Source organism: Dermacentor albipictus, chromosome 7 (assembly GCF_038994185.2).
Source record: "Dermacentor albipictus isolate Rhodes 1998 colony chromosome 7, USDA_Dalb.pri_finalv2, whole genome shotgun sequence".
NCBI classification, from domain to species: Eukaryota; Metazoa; Arthropoda; class Arachnida; order Ixodida; family Ixodidae; genus Dermacentor; species Dermacentor albipictus.
The window spans coordinates 119885495-119896830 of record NC_091827.1 but is presented as its reverse complement, the minus strand read 5'-3'; the positions used below and the strand labels follow the sequence as shown (position 1 = coordinate 119896830).

At 40.1% G+C, this 11336-nt stretch overlaps 1 long non-coding RNA gene across 1 annotated transcript; it reads right to left on the bottom strand.

The window, feature by feature from the left end:
- Window positions 1-428: 428 nt before the first annotated feature.
- On the bottom strand, window positions 429-10956 carry LOC135909554 (uncharacterized). Its single transcript, XR_010566736.2, has 4 exons — window positions 10674-10956; window positions 9454-9506; window positions 8201-8390; window positions 429-7127 (listed from the first exon to the last, which is right to left on the bottom strand). It is a non-coding gene; the product is annotated as an uncharacterized lncRNA (long non-coding RNA).
- Window positions 10957-11336: the final 380 nt, after the last annotated feature.

The window sequence follows — 11336 nt, the reverse complement described above, 5'->3', positions numbered from 1 at the left end:
AGAACCATAATGAGACCCCAAAATATTATGTAACTCATGTAGAAGTTCAATTCAGCACTGCACAGGTCTCTAATGTCAAAACATTTATAAGTTAAACCTATTTCACTGTTCTTCGAGACGTGTTTTTATTTAGAACTTACGATTTAACATTTTAAGCAAGTAAGCTACACATAACAAATAAAGAAGGCCGCACTTATGTACAAAGGAGACCCAGATAATCAAGTGCAATAAAAACAATATTCCAACTTATAATTACATAATCTATGCGGTATACTATGCTTGCTGAAAACAACTGGTTGGCAATTGATAATCCAATCTAACAGTAAGAACAGCTGTCTTACCTTATGGTACTCTTGTTGGCACTTTTCCCCCACAACTTGTGCGTGTTAGCGTCAGTTGAAAATTGATCTGAAAAATACCACATTAAAAAGTTGTGCATCAATTTTATTGTCATACAACATGCAACAGTGTATAAAAGCTTCACAACAGATAATATTACAAAAATAAATAGAGCAAAATTTATACTAATTGTTTATTTATGTTGACAAACATACTTTTCAAGACGAAGTATGATAGCTGACAGACAATTTCGCAGATTGCAATAACCACTAATACAAAACTTGCCATAATGCAAACACGCTGACAAAATATGTAGCACAGGTAGCAGTATTTTGTTACGGCAAAGATAGCACATGAATAATGAGGACAAGGGAGCTAGCAGAACACATAAACTATACCCAGCTGCATGCATGCAGCTGTAACAATACACATGGTGCACCGAGGTCCAAAAGAAACAAAGAGGAAAATGTGAGGAAGGCTTCTTTTACTCATCACAAGCTATCCTGTAAGAGCAGACAGATTATGCACTGGCTGTAATGTACCCTCAGCACATGCGTAAATAAGTTCCATTAGATGCCACATTTACAAATCACTCATACAATGTTCTTGTGATCGTCCTTATTCCGATTTTTAACTTGGAAAGCATGACTGAGTTATGTAATGCTTCCCTACACTTTCGCACATATGCAGAAAGAAGTGTTTCTATAAACACGGGAGATCATGGAAGGATGACTGACACATACTTCTTTTAATTCTTTTGTCTTGGTCTTTATGATTATCTACCACAGTAGTCTTTTGTAGAGTGAAACACATTCAGATAATAAATACACTGTGGGCAACAAAGTGTGAATACCTGTTCTTGATTTCTACCTTTCTCAAGTGTCCCACTAAGGTAAGATTGGTGCAAAAAATTGTCTTCCCAATGTATGCGTTCCCACAAAACAGGAGCAGATGATAGGCCACATTAATGGTGCGTGAAATAAAACATCTGTTCTTAACTTACCACTGCCATTGCAATCTGGTGCGATTTTCTGCTTTGTTGTGTACTCTAGCACAGGTGCTACGCAGTTCACTTGGTGCCCAAAGCAACTCTCACACTATAGCAGGATGTCAGTTTTGTTTTTCAAATTCTAAGCGAAACTCAGGTTATGGGGGACAATTGTAAGCTTATAGTTTTGCTTTGTATCTTCATAATGTTGTAGAGCAGGGTAGAAAGCAAGAACAGATATTTATAATTTGGGTTCCCATTGTGCATTGCATGGATATGTTTCAATGAATGATAAAACTACTTGGTAGATGAGAGAATTAACTTCGAAGTCTACCATATCAGTAACTGGAAATTTTATGTGTAATTGAAATTTTGTGATTCCCAGTGATGAAGAAACAGTTTTGATAATATGTGCCAAGGCAACTAAGTCACTCATGCTCACAAAGGAAACAAAATAAAAACAACCAAGATTGCAATAAGTTCCAACTTGCAACCAAAAGTGAGACACCTCACATGACTGACTTATGTATTTACTGAGCATGATTTACATCTAGCGCATAATCTGCTTGTACAAGATGACGAACAATTAGTTACTGTTGCTTTCTCTCTGGGGCATTTGGCTCTTCTGAACACATGCACATTGTGTGGCAAACCTGCGTGGATGTAGCTGGGCACAGCTGTTATTCAGCATCAGTCTGTTCTTATGGTCCTGTACTATTATCATTGTAATTTATAATTAGCAAATAGCCTAACTATTGGGTTGATCAGCTCCATTTTAAACAAAACATACTGACAGATTTCCCTGTTGATCGCTAACAAAGTGATGGGTACATCATTTCAGATTTCAAGAAACAGCTGTGGAACAGAACAAATGCTGAAGACAGAAAATCTACAATGACCAGTACCTTCTTTATTAAATGCAGGGTGTCTACCAAGTTGACATTTCCAAATTCCCTGAGTTTTCCAGGTTTTCCCTGAGTGCTATTGCAAATTTCCCTGGGTGATGCAGAACTATGTTTTATGTCAAGACGGGCTGAAAACATGTCGCCTGAGGCTGTCACTCCCTAGTAGGCACATGAAAAAAATTAAAGAAGCTACTTAATCCAATTTGAATACTAAGCAGTAGTGTTTATGTTATTCAAAAAGAGAATAGAAGGCAGGGGTTAGTAAAATGCACAGCAAATAAAGTGTCCTCGAAAAAAATTGCAAATAAGTCGGACATTCACAAATACGAATAAAAAGGAGATGCACATAGAAGCGAATATATTTGAATATATGAGCGATCTCTATCAACTGATAGCAAGCTCAGTGGTATGAGGTCCGAACTCTGTCACAATTGAGATTCTCTCTTAACCGCTCGTAAGTCAACCTCAACTGTCTCGACATACTCTCAGCCCGCGCACGACGCCTGAGTGTTGTGTTTCACTGCTTTATAGAGTTTATTTTGGTTTGGATGCGGGACACCTGCATCTCGGCATCAGCCAAAACTGTTTTTTGAGCCCAAGCTCCTTCAAAACGGCGGCAGCAAGCTTCCTTTCCCATTTATTCCTCAATGCGTACATCATTTCTGTTCTTGTCCTCCTTCTGCCACTCGTTTGCCCCAAGGACCATTTGAAGCATCCTGGTCAGTTGCACAGTCCGCGGCCGATTTTAGAACTCCCTAGGGGTCGCGAAAACGTTCGAAAAATCGGCCAGTTGGAAAAAAATTAATGCGTGTCATTTACTGCCCTTAGGGGCTCAAACCTCCACAGGCACGTTCGAAAACGCTCTGAAGGCCTGTCGGTACACATATTAGGCATATCGGTGCTCGTACTGTGACAGGAAATACCGGGTGCACGTGTGTATAATTAAGGAATACATACTGTTTTCCGTGGCAATAGCCCCTTCCCACGCTTGTTATGCTTCACTGCAATACTTTGCGTATGCTTCACCACGTAACACTTCTGTACAAAGGCGAAGCTGACTTTCGGGAACCGGCATTATGCAACGCACCGTGTTTTCTAAGTTTTTAAGCCAATCGCGAGGACCACAAAAGCGGAGTCCGTGCCATTGCTGACAGCAGCTAATTCTTTCAATAGAAAACTCAGCACCAAACGGCAAGAAGCTTTATAGCGAACGTCGAAGCAGCTAGGCCTAGCGTTGCCGCAGTGGTGGTAACGGCTGCCAGCGGATCTGCGCGCGAGAGTGCCGGTTCGAGGTGGCGAAGTAATCGAAACGGCAGCGGTGGTACCTTTGATTATTGCCGCTTCGGACCTGCGGTCACGACAAAACGTCCGGAAAATCGGACGGCGAAGGGTTCTTGCGTCCGAAATTTCACACGTTCTGATGCGTTTACTCTATGGGGTACGTGGCGGTGCCGCGAAGCCGTCCAAATTATCGGGAATTCGGAAAGTCCGTCATTGACTGCACACTGGCAACTCATCCAGCCGACCACAGGGCGTCAAAGACGATTCACTGCGATTCCTGTCTGCTGCTCGAGCCAGCATTACCGCGACTTTCGACCCTTCCTATAAAAGTGCCGCTAATTTTCCCTGATAGACGCCCAAATTCCCTGAGTTTTCCCTGACTTTTTCCAGACTACTCAAAATCCCTGAGAATTCCCGGTTTTCCCGGTTTTCCCGGTTGGTAGACACCCTGTAAATGCCATGTACTAGCTTTTTCTGCAATGAATACCATTATTACCAAAAATTGTAGCCTGAAAAAATAATTGGCAAATATTTACAAAAGTGACAGAGATTAGAACTGCATGTTAATTACATATGTCTTCTTGAACAAGATCACAATAATTGAAGTTTCATTAATTTTAGCAAAACACTGACATCCCATTATTGAAGCTAGTCAGTGCTGAAGGTATTGTTAGTTTGTAGGAGTCCTCAGACTGGCAGATCTGAAATATTTGTCACCATACTTGGTGGAACATGCTTTGCTCTTTCGGATATTACTTTGCCAAAAAGCCTTCTGTAATCCTTGTAGGACAATTCTGTGTGGAAAAGAAATCTATTTGATCATTACTTTTTGGGTATATGTATCTCAGAACTGGTGCTAGTCTGAGTTCTTACAAAGTAGACGTTATTGAGTACTGTAATTCTAATGCCTGCCACAGCTAAAATTTATGTTAGTGAAAATTGTCACACTGTCATGAAGCAGTTATGTTCAATAATTAGTGGCAGTCACCGGTGAAACACTCAGTACAAAACACAAATATATGGAGTCAAAATTTAAATGTCCAACAAAGTCATGTCTCAAGTCTACATTTCACAGAACTGTCTTTTTTTCTGTTAGTGTGCCAATACCAATCACACATTCACAAACATTTTAGTATTGCACTTCTGGTAAATGCAGAAAAATTCACCGTCTTTAACAGAAGCCCTTGGGAAGACAGCCCATATTCGCTTCGACAAGAGGACTTGCCTTAAGCTTTGCGTCGCTATGTTGTAGGTCACTGTAGCAAGGGCAACGTTTTGCTGATTGAATATTACTCGAAATATTTTTATTATTTGTACTAGAGGTTTCAAAAGAGAGCCAATTGTAGAGTTCTTCATGCAGATTTCATATATTCCATTAGTTTTTGTTTAGCTGCTTCTTGAGTTATGTCCTATACAACGGCAAAATACATAGTGATATTTGCGGGAACTTTCTTGTGTATTAAATTTTCACAAAAAAGCAGTGTGCTGCAGCTAACTCAGCTCCCTGTAGACTGCCAGGTGCCGATATCTATTCAAACAGCACGTAAAGTTACTAGAAGTATGCAAGATTAGTAGGCAGGCAGGCAGGCAGGCCTGCTACTAAAATTATTGAGAATACTTCAATAATTTTTTCTCACAATAGCTGACAATAACCTCGTGCTTTATAATTGTCCTATACAAATTAAATTTGGCATACATACTCTTCAAGATAAGCAGAATACCAGTATCTAATTGAAATTGCAATCTAAAAATTATTTAAAGTGGCCTAATATTTTTTGCATAATTCCAGTTTTGTACAAGCTGTTTGGATAGGTATCGCCACTTTGCGGTATACACCTAGCTAAATAAGATACAGCATGAAACCATTTGCGAAACTTTTACACACAAGTGCCCATAAAAATATATTGCCACTATGTAGGACATAACTAAACACCAGCTACACAAAAACAATGACAATTCAAATCTACATAAAACTCCCTATGAATAGCAGTACACTCAAATTTCTAGTACAAATTAAAAAAGTTGTTTCGAGGAGCATTTCCCCTTAATAAGTGGGTGTCAGTGTCTCTACCAAAGGGTTACAAAACGCCTTGAGGCATACCATAGGGAGTTTTATAAATAGCACACGCATGCATCTGTCTAAAAAGTCCTATGCCCTGCTTGCATTCCTTAGACATTTTTCTGCATTCTGTTGTATGTCACCGTTTGCATCCCTTAACACTGAGGGCGCAAAACCGAAAAACAGCGTATTAATACACTTAATTTTTAGCCTGTAAAGGGGTTGTATGCGAATGGGGGCAGCCAACTCTAGCATGAGAATAAACAAATATTTGTTCTCGCATTAATGAAACCAGTCAAAATATAATCTCGCAAATCTGGAAATGAATGCACAAAGAACCTTGCTGATTGTTACATTAGTGTCCCGAACAAGATCTTTTGATGTTTATAATTCCTAGTTTTATTCACTTTCCTCTAGTAACTGGGCTTTGACCTAGAATACTCAGTGTAGGAGACTAACCGAGGCCTGGAAGCCAATATTTAAATCTGAAATAGACATTCATCCCCCGACCACATGGCACTGCTACGTCATCAGAAGAAACATGCATCCATGGACATATAGTCTGTAAAATTATTTTTACATGATCTGTAGCGTTACTCTTGCACTAAGAAATTCTGAAAATTAGGAAATACATCTGCTATTTAAAGCACTGCTGCAAACCCGTGTGTTTGAGGAATGCAATACACAGAAGGTGTAATACAACCAATGTGTGCATGAAACCTATGCTGCCTTTGACATTCGTCAGTGTGGCAAATAAGCACTGAGAAATGCCAAGGGTACCATAACTTTCATGTCTCAAACCTTGTATGCGAGTACCAGTATCTTTGCAGTGAAAGAAGTCACATTATTACCAGACTTATGAGGGGAACCAATGTTTCTCTAGTTCAATAGTTTCTTTCTTGTGCTCCTATATCCTTGAGTTTTTAAAAAAATAATGGGTGCTTGAAATAAGTACTCTATATTGCTCTTAAATTTATCCTGCACCAGAGCCCGTGTTATGTTACATTTCTTGAACACATTGCAGTGCTGTAGATTATCAAAGGAAGAAAAAATGCCGTAAGTTCGTATTTTAGCCTTCCGTACAACAAGAATTAATAACCTATTAATTACATCCACAAGTACGAAAGAACTACGAGAAACGGGGCTTAAAGGCAGGTATACATTAGAATAGCAGGGGCTGATGGTGAGAATTCTAAGAGAAAGGAACTATTAAAAACGGGATACTAAAGACACATATGAATTATAACAGAAATATTTACAAGGAATTTGAAGAGACAAATAGAATGTCTGTTCAAATCACTCCACCCCAACATTCATCCATGGTTCGATAAGTGATCACAGCCGGTGATGCTGTTTGGATAGATGGTAGGTGAGGCACAGCTGTGAAATAGGTAGCACATGTAGCGGGGTCACCAAAGGTTGCACGCTGGTTGCACAGCAGATTGCCTTGATCTCCGGACTCCCTCGACCCTGATGCGTTGAGCCTGGTTATACGTCGTTCGCAAAAGGCCTGGCCCGAGTGTGCGGCATGGCTTGGGTAAAATTTCGAGGCAACCTGAAAAACACAGATTCATGTATTAGCACCAAAATATTCTGTACCATAGGGCAAATCTGAAGTTTACCATCTGCACATAGCAGATGATGAAAACAGACACAAGTCACTAGACTCAAGGTATATAAATGTGCAAAAGTGGAAATGAATGTTAAGAGCTGCTTATAGGATGGAATCCTTCAATTTCTCTTTTGTGGATCAATAATAGTATCTTAACATAAAGTCAAGTGTACATGACCCTCCCTATTTGTGTAAGTAGGCTATTCCATGCCAGCTGTTCCAACCTGGCACTCAACCACTTGGAATTTCTTCTTGAAAACTGAGGGCCTTTCATTATAGAACAAATCTCAATTTCACACAATACTTGAAGCAAAAAAAAATTTTTACTGCCATAAACATTATGTCAAATTTCGTGTAATGCACCAAAGTATGCATCATAAAATGGCAGCCAAAAATTTTGTTATTTCATTAAGAGGGCCAAATTTTTAACAACGAAGAGAGGCCTTACACCAAAAACTTGACTGCTTCTTAGCCACTGCTCAGTTTATTATGGCTGATTAAAAATGGACAAAATGGCTTAACTTTATTCTCACAAAAGTGACCTACAGCAAAAGCTGCAAATGTATGCAATCCATGTGTTTAGGACTTGTGCTGTGTGCAAGAATGGTATCAGAAAGATACATTATGCAGCAGTGCAGAGAGGAGGATGAACTTAGAAAAGAAGACAGCTTTGGTGTACGTTTATCGGCCTGCTTACCATTGAGGGAGCCCTAGTAAATTTATACCAAATACCATGTATGAGAGTACATTGCATTCTTTTTAAATTGGTAAAGCTTTATCAAAGTAGTTCTTGTGTTAAGCAAAAAAAAACTGTGCATGTGGTCTCTTGCAGTTTGAAAATTTACATCGCATTTCGTCTAATACACATAGCCTCTTGGCGGCTAAGACAAAATGCATGGACTTGAGCATACCTGCACAGATAGCAGGGAGTCTAAACTGCTTCGAAGTTACGTCTTTCATTGCTGAGTGACAAGCCATTTCACTCAAAAAGACGTCACTTAATTACAGGTATTTACCTGAATCTTTCTGTCGGCTGTCAGCCTGCTGGCATCATCACTAAGGCTGCCAACTCCCTAGTGGACATAGTCGGGACATGGTGGCGGCAGGATACAGTGGCAGAAGCCGCCAAAGGCTCCCAACTACTTAGTGGACGTAGTCAGGACAGGGTGGTGGGAGGACACAGGGGTAGGAGCCGCCAGAGTGTACCTGCAACAAATTTGCACAAATGTTCTTAGTCCTACCATGACATGATTTACAATAAAACTGAGCTGTCTGTGTAACATGGCTACCAATACAAATAAAGGTAAACAGTTAGGTCCTACGACACAACTAGAAGCCCAACAAAAAAGAAACGGTACTTATGTTTATGAAAATCCAAACAATGAAACAAAAAATGTGTAACCGGTTTGTGCATGGAAGCTCGGTTGAAACCTGAGCTCATACCATCAAGTGATCTGCTAGACAACTGCAAGCCTGCCACCTAAATATGTCATTGTAAATTATTTTTACATGCATTATGTTAAGCTGCGTTAATACAAGTTCAAAATCTCTTAATATAAGTAAATCACCAAGCTAATTCAATTAACGAATTCCAGTGGTCGTTAATGCAACAAAGTGCAAGCTCGGAATAAAGCTGGCTAAACTGGGCAGTGAAAAATAACAATGTGGTTCTCTACATCTTGTTTTCCTGGCTTTCGCTTTAGCACGGGAATATACAAGAATTTTGACATTCCTCATATTTCACCCTGCTAATTATTATGCCATAATGCATAATACTTCAGCAAGAGGAATAATGCTTTCTTTCAACCGTAAATAGTGATAGAACAAGAAAATTCATTGGAGCCAACGTTTTGAGAAGAAAAATCTCCTTCTCTTTGTCGAAATATTGGCTCCAGCGGTCCTTGTTCTACGGCTCTTCATCAGTTCAAGTCTCTTGTCTTCCTGTGTACCTCTGTACTTTCAATGTTATGTCAATGAAACTGTAATAACGGATCATTAGTAAATGTAGCTGATGAGGAACTTGGGCTTGTTGGTAGATAACGACAGAGTAACTGCGCAACATAAAGATACGGACAAAGGAGGCTTGTGTGTGTTGTCTCCTCCAGCCATGTCTCCCCTTTGGGTGATTATTCTGTCTCAATGTAAAACTGTTACGCTTTGCACAATAATAGTAAAATGCATAAAGACAGGAAAGTGGACACAAAAATTACAACAAATAGCATCATATGCTAATGAGATATGCAAAAGTGCCTGCTACAATTTGTCTCACCCATAACGTGCTGGTAAGATGGTGACTTCTGGCTGTTGCCATTTCTTGAATACCTAAAATAAAATACATTTCAAAATTATAAAAATACACAGGACAACAGCAGTAGCCGAGGACATAATGCATTGTTTAGTACAAGAAGGTAAACTAATCTCCGATACACGGCAGACGAAATTTCCTTTATTAAGTTAGTAGAAAAATACAACACACTTCATTTCATTCAATACTGTCAGCGTTTCTTGCTACAAGAAAAAAGGTATTTCTGCATGGAAGCAGCAAAATAATAAATGGCCTTCTACTTTTACAAAATATGTTGCAGCGACTAGGCCAACTACAGCTGTATATACTTAAAATTGTTGTATGCACATTACAATAGCCAAGACAGGATAAACTTGGGTTCATATGCAGCTCACTGGAAGGTACAACTTTGCAATCAACTCATTTCTGCTGGGCAAATATACGCACTAACATAAAACTACACATAAAAGGACCTTTTTTTTTCATAAACCACCGGACTCAATATAAAAAATACAGTAGCAATAGTACAATTTTACCACATAACACAGCCAGGTTTTGTAAGCGTAGTAGGAGTTACTATATAAATGTTGCAGCATATTCATGCTTTTAAATTTTTACAACCGTGAAAATAAAGATTACGTAAAAATAATACATATATATAGGCTTATATTGTGAGCTAATGTGTTTTCTACTTACAGCCAAATGCACAAAAAGTTTGTTCTCTTTCAGCGCTTTGAAAGCGCTGTGTCTGTTCGCTTGTGCATGCAGCCGCTTAACCGCTCTTAAAATATCTGTGCTGCCACATCGCCTGACACTGCCATACAGCGTTGTAGCGCTTTTATTATTCGCGGCAATATACCTAAAGCGCTAGTAAATCTTCAGAATGCACAAGCTGCCCTTTCGATTACCTGTCTTCGCCATGCGAAAGTCACACTGGTGCTAGTATTGTATCTACACTTCAAGTTACGCAGTACTTGATATTCTACGGATTTTTCGATGCGACAGGCCACTCGTCACTAGAGTCGTTAAGAACGGTGTTTATCCTGAGGCTTCCGTCTGCCAGTAGTATTTCCGCATACATACGCGCACGCATGCCTAAGAAACGTCTGTGAACTGCCAAGAGAAACATGGCGCAAAATGTAGCCGTACCGGAAGGGCCGAGTACGCGCCGTTTGTAAACTCGGAACAAAAGCTGATATGCTTACCTGAGACGTTAAGAGAAATATGGCACAGGTCACTCCCCGCTGGTAGTCGTTCGTATGCATCTGGTCGTCTCTGTCCGTTGCGATCTCCCATATCACAATGAAAGATGCAGTGCAAACCGCAGCACTTCGGGCGCTTATCGGCGATACGCTGCTGCTGGCGGCGGTCCCCTCATCGCAATCACACAGCACGGACAGAAGCTCCCACCGTAACTTGCCACAACGCTTGGTTGCAGTCGCCCTTAACGCAGCGATTTCAGAACCACTCAACGACAACGTACTCGCGCGTGATGCAGCACAAGTTCAAAATGGCGTCATGCTATTGACGGCTTCGGCTTTGGATCATTTTGTATCTGCACAACTGGGCAAAACGTTGCGCTAGTTTCGGTTTTGTTTCCTTGCGTTGAAATAAAAACTGTTTCGCTCACTGATAATTTTACGTCACTTAAGTAATGTTTACGAATGAAACAGCCATGAATTTAACACGCGTCTTGAAATACCCGCTACGTTCACTTGGCAGAAGCAAAATTTTCTCGTCCGAGTGTGGTTGTGTTTCAAATATATATCGCTGGGCTGTCGGAGCGTGCTCGAAGTCTGAAGACGCGGCGTAATTGTCCTTAATTTGCTTAGCTATAACGGTGCGGCTGCCCTTGATTTCTGTCGAGT